Genomic DNA, 9,851 nt, shown 5'->3' on the forward strand with positions numbered 1-9,851 from the left:
CTTTCTATTTCAAAAGGGAGAATTTTAAGTGTTTGGTTAGAGACATCGTGTTTGCTTTTTACACCTGAAAAGTAGCGTTTTATAAAAACATGGAATCCTTGCTTTTTAGATAAGCAGTCTTTTTCAACAGCAAACAAACAAACTGTAACAGCAAACAGTAGATAAATCAAACGAACCCTTAATATACACTAACATTAGTTTTTTTGAATCCATTTTATAACTAAAAGAGTTTATATATTGTGAGAGATAATAATAAAATTCATTATTAGATTTCAATTATTAGTTTAAGTTTTTAATTTAATTATTATTTTTATATGATATCAAAACTTCTTAAATTAAGTGGCCAGAGTTCAAATAGCAGTTTTTATATTGAATCAAATTGTAAGCTTTTTTCGAAGATTTAATTTACGCTTACAATAGAGTTGTAATCGAGCCGATTGAGTTTTGGCTCGTCAGAAAATTAACAAGTTCGAATTCAATATTATGTTCGGGAACTATTCACGAATTTGTTAACGAACTTGCTCGCGAGCAGTTCATAAACTTCGCTCGCAAACAACTTATTAATTATGTTCATGAACTATATTGATTTGGAATTTCTTTAACACAGAACTACATAGTTTTTAAATTTATAAAACTAAATTTTACACAAAACTACGTTATTTTATATTTACCTATTTACAGAAATGGTATTATTAAAAAAATAATCGAACCCATCCTAGTCAAAAACATTTTCATAAATATTATAATCGAACTTGTTAATAGGTTTGTTTATGAATTTATAATCGAGACACGAGTTTTCGAACTGAAATTCATCGTACTTAAACTTGACTCGTTTATAAATTGAGCCAAATATAATCGAGATTTTATCGAGCCCAACCCCACTGACAATCAAAATCTGGTTTGAATTAAAAAAGAACAAAATTTTATAAGTTGGACACATAGAAGGTATGTGTCACTCTCTCCTTATTTGATACCAAGAACCTGACGCAATCTAAATACAAACGGTTACACCTATAAATTGAGTTTATATCGAAAGAAACCGTAGTTTGCCTTCTCCGCCGCCGTTCATCGGCGAAAATGTCATCAGTGTTCCCTTGCTAAAGACATGATGCAAGTCGACCACGTTTTGATTCGTCTACCAAGCTTAAATCGTGATAGTCATGAACTCATACAAAATTAACCTCACACTGATCGATTTCCAGCCGCTGTATTGCCGGTAATTTTCATTTTGCAATTAAGTTTGCCGCTGTTATTTACTTCTTTTGTTTGCTTCACTTGTGACTTTATTTTACTTCTTCGTTTTCCCACAGTGATAAACCCCGGCGATGAAGTTTTGCTGTTTGACCCTTCTTTTCCTTCTTAACGAGGAGGCGTGTATCAGAAAGGTTTTGAAGCAATCCTTCTCTTTCTTAACGAGGAGGCGTGTATTAGAAAGGTTGAAGGAATCCCTCTAAGTTTTTCTTTGGCACTTTGTGTTTTGATTCTGAATTGAGCTGAAGATTTCTAGTAATTATTGTCAATTGTAAGAATTTTGAAGTTCTTAAATAATGGTATTTACTTCAGGTATTCGTGGGGTTTTCTCGAGCCTTGGCGCTATAAACGTTGTTGTTGTTGTTGTTGTGTGGGGTCTTTTACTGGCAGAACAAAGCTCCGATATTAAAGAGGTAAGGGGACTAAGGATTCTATTTATGATTAGCATTTTTATTTTTTTGTGAAAAATCATAGTATTTTGAATTGATAGTAGAGTAGAAATTCAATTTGTTGTATGAAATAGAGGAAGCAGGAGTAGTTCTTATTATTGTTCTTTGAATGAGATCCCCAATTTGGTAGTTGAAGTTGGCTACCGCAAGAAACAATTAAGAACCAAAAAGATAACTGTTATACTTATGTCCTTACCTGTTTCCTTCCATTGTGAATGACAAAATTTCAAGTTTGCCCTGCCATTTATAGGACATGTTAGCTTCTTGAGCACTAAACTGTAGGGCTTCAACAGTTTGTATGATTTTGAACATCTTAACCACTGAGCTCCAATTTTAAAAAGCCAACTTTTGTATAATTTTTTTTAATTTCTATGCAGCCAATGGGATGGAAACTACCAAATGGAAGCAACCTTCCAGCCTTGAATGGTAATAGTTTGCCTGATCTCGATTTTCGACTTTGAGCTTATTATCTTCATGCCTCAAATAAGACAACTATATATTGCTTCCTTTTTTCTTTGGGATATGCTATCAAAATAGGCTTATGTTTTTTGAGGACCTATCAATTTAGGCTCAACCTATAAAATAGGTTTAACGATTAAAAAAGAGTACCAATTTAGGTTTTGATAACAGAACGTGACACATCATTCATATTATTCCGTTAAGTTTCTTCAATTGTACATGAAAAGAGAAATCTTATCGGATTAATATGAATGATATGTCGTATTTTATTATCGAATCCTAAATTGGTACTCTTTTTTAAAAGTTAAGCCTACATTGATCCTATTTTGTACGTGGAGCTTAAATTGATACTTCTCCAAAAACCATAAGCCTATTTTGGTACCTTATCCCTTTTTCTTTTATGTTGAATAAGTGTTGTTGATAATGGATGCATTTCTGGATCCGAAATGATTTGGTTTAAGCTTTATATGGTCAACTTGTTTCGTTATAGCATATGCTATGCATCATCATTTGACATGCATTAGATCTTACTGAATAAACTGGCAGCAGTTAGAAACGCAGAATATTGCACTTGTTTTTCTCAGTAGAAGCGTGAAGTATGATTGTTTCGTATATTTACAGGTGCTCATTGTTAGCACTTTCAAATGCTTGTGCTCTTTCTTTCTCATTGCTCTTGGACTGATTGAAATTGAATAGATAACTAAATGATGTTCGAATTCTCAAATATATTTCATTGTTCTCAAGTTGCTGATCTTTCAACTCCTTTGATGAGCTTCTGGTTAGAGTAAGAGCTTGATTCTCTCTGGGTTGATGTTCTTAAATTCGGGCAGGGAAATTGGGAAGAAAGTCTGAAAGACTCGTCTTTGCATTTCTCAGAGCTTAAAGCTGCAAATCTTTTGCCACAGAAGTGGAAGACAGAGAGACTCAAAATTGTCAACTCTGCAGCAACATCAGATAACTTTGTTTCTATTGAACTGAGGTTAAACTCTATGCCTTCTTCTCAGGATCAGCAGCTAGCAATCAGCAATCCAACACCTCAATGGACGGATCGACATTCGCAAGATGAATAGAAAGTTCTAGAGCAATGGATGTGAGTCATGAAAATAGACTCTTGTTTTTTCAGTAATGTAGGTTCATCAGTTACTTTCAACCGTCCATGGTAATATAATACCATACCTGTCCAGTTTTCGTTTCCGTTCCGAATTTAGAATAATCAGTAATGATCTGTAAGCTTGCATTGCTGCTTGTTGTGTTAGTTGTGATATATAGATCTGTAAGCTTGCATTGATGCTATCTATTCTGGTGGTGTTAGTTGTGATATCCAAGTAGTTTCAGGTTTCTGCTGCTGCTTGTTGTCACAAGCCACTGCAGGGGTAATTTTCACTTGTTGTCCCTAAATTATGCATTAAGTAACAATATTGTCCTGAAATCTTTCATATTAAACAATCAAGTCCTTCAAATTATCATACAAATCTAGAAGAATTGGACATTTATGGTTACATGAGATGTTTGGATAGTTTGAATTTTTCTGGCAGTAAAAGAAATAATTCTCTCTGGAATCTCTTTGTTCCTCCTAAGGTTAAGAACTTATTATGGGTATCTCTCTCTTCTTGCCTTCCCAATTTAACAGCTTTGAGAAATTGACATGTCGGTGTTGAGGTTATTTTCCCTATCTGTAATCAAGAAGACGACGTTTTGTTTTAGTTACTAACTATGACGTATTTTTATTCTTATCTTTCCAAATTAGAGCATATCTGGAAAGAAAATTGAAATCTGATTTTATCGAATCTTGTTAGGTGATTATTTATTTATTGCGTTTTTTTTATGATGGGTTTTTGGAGGGATCGTCCTTAGCAGTAGAAGGCCAAAAGTAGGAACCTGCAATGATATATTTCGGACATTAGCCGATACCATCGCAATCGCTATATCTCGGGATCAATTAGCATACCTCACTTGTTATCTCTTGAGATCAATTAGCATACCTCACGCACAGTTGCATTCTGCAAAACATTTTTATCTTTGGTTAGCATATCAACTCTCTTTGTTGGAGTAATAATAACTTCAGCTGCAATTCTGAGGCCAAAGGGCGAAGTACCAAATGAGTTCGAATTTAAAGAGCTTAGTTTAGTTTCTAATATTTTGACATGGAAAATTAGTGTAAGAAATATAATTAACTTTTAACTTTACAGATTTGAAAATTGTTTTCTGGAGTTTAATAATTATGAAATAGTTCTAATAGATTTTATGCTTTTACGACACAAAAGCATGATAATTAAAAAATGAAAAACTAAATTTGAAAATCACCTCTCTTACAAGGCTTTAGCAATTAAGTTCTTAAAAACGGAAGATTTTGATGCGTCTCTTTTAAGTCTCTTCTAAATCGTCTTTGAAAACCAAATTAAATTAGAATTTGATAGATTTTTTTTCCCGGAAATTTACATAGAAATTCAAATTTAAAAAATTATTTATAATTATGTCAAGTACTAATTTAAATAATGTCATACTAAGAAAAACATTATTTTTAATATATTTTAAAATCTATGTTTTATGAATTAAGAGTCCAAGATATAGATCATGTTTGGTAAAGAGCGTTTTGAGATAAAAAGAGCGGTTTTGACCAATTTTAGAGGTTTGACTACTGAAACCGCTGATTGGAGTGTTTGGTGGAGAGAGGTTTGGGAGAGAGTTTTGGGATGAAAACGCTAATTTAGAAAAAACTCTTAAAATGAGCTTTTTCAATTAGCGTTTTGGAATATTAAAATTAATGGACTTCTTTAACCCTAATAGATAGACTCTCTCTTCTCCTGCACCAAAATTAATGTCATTATTTGTCTTTTTGCACAAACCGCTATTATCAATCAGCTAATTTTTACCAAACAGGTCTAGTCAAATCAGCTAATGTAATCAGCTAACAGCTAATGTAATCAGCTAACAGCTAACAGTTAATTCCCAAACAGGGCCATATTTTTTAGGGTTTATAATTTATGAATTGAGGTCCAAAATTTATAAATTAGAACATAAAATTATACTTTATTTGTGATATATAGAAAATAATAACATATTGAGAATTAAGTTTTGTAATATGATTTAATCTAATTTTATAATCAGATATAATTTTCATGTAAATAGCCATTTTTTTAACAAATTTGATAGAGTTTCTTAAAGATAAAAAAAACATTGGCAATTGGATGGTGAGGTGATGAGAGAATACAATTGATTATTTATATAGTTGGTGAATTAAAGATAATATTACTGTATTATATTTTTTTTTTACGATTGGAGTGTAAGAAGAGAGAGATAAATTATGAATTTTATTGAGATTGATGGCTGGAAGAGATAATCATAGAAAAACTTTCAAATTGGAAATTAATGTCCAACGTTTTGATTAAGGAATTTGGAAAGAATCTAAAGTAAATTAGAGAATTTAGAATTACTAATTGATGTCCTGTTTTTACTAATATGGAGGGATAATGATGTGATTTTTAAAAAAAAAGATACAAGTTATAATACATTAATTTTTTAGTTTTAAATGAAAACTAATTTAAAATTCTAGATCAATTAACATCAATATTAATAAATTATCATATTTGCCTCTTGTAACTGGAATTTGGGTAGGCGCCCCTCCTATCCAGATTCAGGAATAGACCTGCAATTCTGTTGTAATGATAAATGATACGATATAACCAAGAGATTATTTTAGTAAACTATTTCAGTAGCATCTGATACATAATAATCATATCAGACTCTTATTTCCATGCTCATATATATATGGAAAAATTACAAAAATGGATAAAATGGGAAACCCATTTACATATTTAACCCATTTACTCAACCTACTACATATCAACTGTTTTTGTGTGACTTTTCTATAATACCCCTAACCTTTCCACTTCCCCCTTACGCGAACGGTCTCTCCCCCTTCTCATTGGTTACGCGAAACGGTTAGCAGCTCCTCCATTAATGATTTCAAGACTTTTGATCTTCCTATCTTCCTTTAAATTGTACGAAATCTGCACCATTTCTACAAATCACCATGTATTTCTTCTTTCTCTCTTCATCTTTTGATTCTTCATCTTCCTAATCCTAGAAAACGAAGCTATGGTTCTTCATCTTCCATTTCCTGCTCGTTTCTTGGTTTCTTTCTTCTTGTGACCATCGAAGAAATGAGGATTCTATGTTATTTTCATCGTTTTTCCCAGTTTATCATATTGTTTTCGTCGAAAAATGTAAGTATATACTGTTTTCTCTGTGTTTTTTCCCATAAATTCATTTAGCATATGCGGGTTTTGCGAAGTCTGTGGGGAGAAATTTATCGATTTAACTTCGCGAAACGATGATTACGCGAAGTTTGCGAGGTAATTCGATAAATTTCTCTCGTAGACTCCTCCTAATCATCGTTTTGCGAAGTCAGAGCGTCACATTTCTCCTCGCAGACATCGCGTAATCATCGTTTCACGAAGTCAAAGCGTCACATTTCTCCTCGCAGATGTCCCGAAATCATCGTTTCGCGAAGTTAAATCACCATGTTTCTTGCACATTTATTTTTGCATACTTAGTGAATCTTCATTTCGCGAAGCTAAATTTTCCTTCTTTCTGCCTAGCACGATTAATTTTTTCTAAAGGTGATTGAATACATAATATTCATTCCTAGAAGCCGGCGTGTTGGAGTGCCATGAGAGACATCCATTACAAAAGGCCTGGACTTCCAACCATCGGTGGTGAATAGAAGCTTACACTGTGGGACACGTCAATCCCTCAGTGGTGAATAAAAGCCTATGTATCTTGAGACATCCATCCATCGGTGGTGAATAAGATCCTATGTATAATGAAGTGATTTGTTAGGAGTTTATTGTGGCAATCTTGTTCTGTACCGTGAGACACATTCATCCATCGGTAGTGAATAGGAGCCTATGTATTATGAAGTGATTTGTTAGGAGTTTATTGTGGAAATCTTGTTGTAAATTTTGATAATGTTATGATTTTAATGTTAGAATCCGTTGTTGTTTGCCATTTTTTGTTATATACCACTTAGCGAATTTTGTTAAAAACACAACTAGACTTCGCATATGCTAATTAAAATCATCAACTAAACCAAACATTAGCTTCGCAGGCTTCGCATATTTTGGAATCTGCGAAGTCAGACGGGAGGGAGATAGCCGCGCCGTAAATATTGAGGGTATTATGGGAAAGTCATACAAAAACAGTCTAGATATGTAATAGGTTGAGTAAATGGGTTAAATATATAAATGAGTCTCCCATTTTATCCAATTTTATAATTTTCCCTATATATATTGGTGATCCTTGATAACGTGTGTCTGATACTCCGAAGAATACAGACATGCAGGATATACAGTAAAACCTCTATATAGGAATACACTTGGGACCGAACTATTTATATAACAATTGAGAGGTTATTACTAAGTAGAGTTTCGTTATAGAGGTTATTACCAAGTTGGGACCGGGGTTTTTTTTATAACAAAATAGAGGTTATTCCTATATAGAGTATTCCTATATAGAGGTTTTACTGTATACGAGACATACTAAATAAGTGTCCATTCTGCTTTTCTTTTTCATAATAATAAATTATTTACTCATAACATAACAATAATATAGGATATTATATAGCCACTTAATACAGGGATTTTGTACTAATTTTTCCTCTAATTTATGGAACTTTTAACATTCCAATTAATAAATTTTTGAGATATGATAAAGTATTCAAATTATTCAATAAAAATATTTTTAAACTATTGTCTTAACAAAAAGCATGACGGAGTATTACAACGACATCTTCAAGACAGAACAGTGCCAGACTGAACCTGTACTGACCAATGCACCGTGTAAACTATCTGCAGCTGACAATGATCAACTGACCAAACCTTTTACCCCTGAAGAAGTTAAGGAAGAAGTCTTCTCCATGCATCCGGACAAAAGTCCAAGACCATACAACTTTAACCCAGGTTTTTATCAGAAATTTTGGAGCATAGTGGGAGAAAAGGTGACAGAAGCTTGTCTGGAGTGGCTCAACACATGTATTTTCCCTGACGAAATCAATGAGACTACACTAGTACTTATCCCAAAAAAGTCCCTTCCTGAATATGCATCGGATCTACACCCGATAGCTCTCTGCAACGTAATTTACAAAATTTTGTCCAAAATGCTAGCCAACAGGCTTAAAACGGTTCTCCACTTGGTCATATCAGAACAATAGAGTGCCTTCATCCCAGGGAGGCTAATTTCAGACAACGTAATGTTAGCTTTTGAAGTTAACCATTACCTAAACAGGAAAACACAAGGGCAGGTTGGATTCGCATCACTCAAACTAGACATGGCAAAAGCATACGATAGAGTGGAATGGAAATTCTTGGAACAGATGATGATAAAAATGGGTTTCTCACCCCCTAGGTCCAATTGGTAATGCAGTGCATGACAAAAGCTAGATATAACATCGTCAATGGCTCTCATGTTATCGGCCCTATCATTCCACAGAGGGGGTTACGGCAAGGAGATCCCATTTCCCCATACCTCTTTTTAATATGTGCAAAAGGCCTGTCAACCTCTCTATCAGCACTAAAAGCGAGAGGAACCATTCATGGGTGCTCAGTAGTATCACAGGCACCCCCGATATCTCACTTGTTTTTTTGCTGACGATAGTTATCTGTTTTTCAGGGCTACGATTGAGGAATATGAGGCTATCCGACACTGTCTTTGGCAATACGAGAAAGCCTCGGGACAAAAAGTTAATTTCAACAAGTCCTCTCTCCACTTCAGCAAAAATGTGAGGGTTGAACACGGAGCCCTTTTGGGGGCAAGGCTTGGGGTAAGGGTAACTTCGAGCCCCGGAAAGTATTTGGGACTCCCATCATTGATAGGCAGAAACAAAAGAGAAATATTCGGGTATCTCGAAGACATGTTCAGAAAAAGAATTAATAGCTGGAAAGTTAGATACCTATCAAAAGCTGGGAAAGAGGTGCTGATCAAATATGTCCTTCAGGCAATCCCGTCTTATGTAATGAGTCTGTTTCTTGTACCTAATACCTTATGTGATGATCTTGAGAAGCTACTAAATTCATTCTGGTGGGGTTCTAAAGATGGAGGAGGTAAGAAGATCCACTAGAAATCCTGTGAGGGGTTGTGCGTACCCAAAAAATATGGAGGGATGGGCTTTAAGCGGTTACACAATTTCAATATCGCCCTCTTGGCTAAACAGGCATGGCGGATGTTGACCAGACCGGCCTCCTTAGTCTCAAGGGTTTTCAAGGCAATATATTACCCACACTCTTCTTGTCACACCCGACCCTAAACGGCATCGGGTATGAACGGAAATATAGGATAACGAACTTCAGACAGCCTGAAACCCGAAACTATATTCTAATATATAAAAATTTCATAAAGACTACCTAAAATTTTATTAATTATTTGACTTGGACTTGATAATTCTATCAAGCTTCCTACGTATCCCGAACGTCTATTAATATCTAAATCGGGAATCAAAGCCACGTAGTTCTACCTATTTTAGGTAGTTCTCTTAATTAATTGATACGTTGATTGATACGTTAATGATATAACTGTATATTTCACTTTACCACTATATAATTATATATATAAAACAAATCAAATTGAAAAACGTTTATCAACACAAATCAAGTCAAATCAAACATTTCGTAAACGATATACGTTTTATAAAACGAG

The 9,851-nt window shown here is 34.0% G+C and overlaps 1 long non-coding RNA gene across 2 annotated transcripts; it reads left to right on the forward strand.

Annotated features, from left to right (window-relative positions):
* Window positions 1-1,039: 1,039 nt before the first annotated feature.
* On the forward strand, window positions 1,040-3,542 carry LOC136200647 (uncharacterized). Of its 2 annotated transcripts, none has more exons than XR_010673428.1 (5): window positions 1,040-1,216; window positions 1,311-1,435; window positions 1,564-1,664; window positions 2,078-2,126; window positions 2,781-3,542. It is a non-coding gene; the product is annotated as an uncharacterized lncRNA (long non-coding RNA). The 2 variants fall into 2 exon arrangements; XR_010673427.1 differs by having other exon boundaries at window positions 2,990-3,542.
* Window positions 3,543-9,851: the final 6,309 nt, after the last annotated feature.

The sequence above is a fragment of the Euphorbia lathyris genome, chromosome 7 (assembly GCF_963576675.1).
Source record: "Euphorbia lathyris chromosome 7, ddEupLath1.1, whole genome shotgun sequence".
Classification (NCBI taxonomy): domain Eukaryota; kingdom Viridiplantae; phylum Streptophyta; class Magnoliopsida; order Malpighiales; family Euphorbiaceae; genus Euphorbia; species Euphorbia lathyris.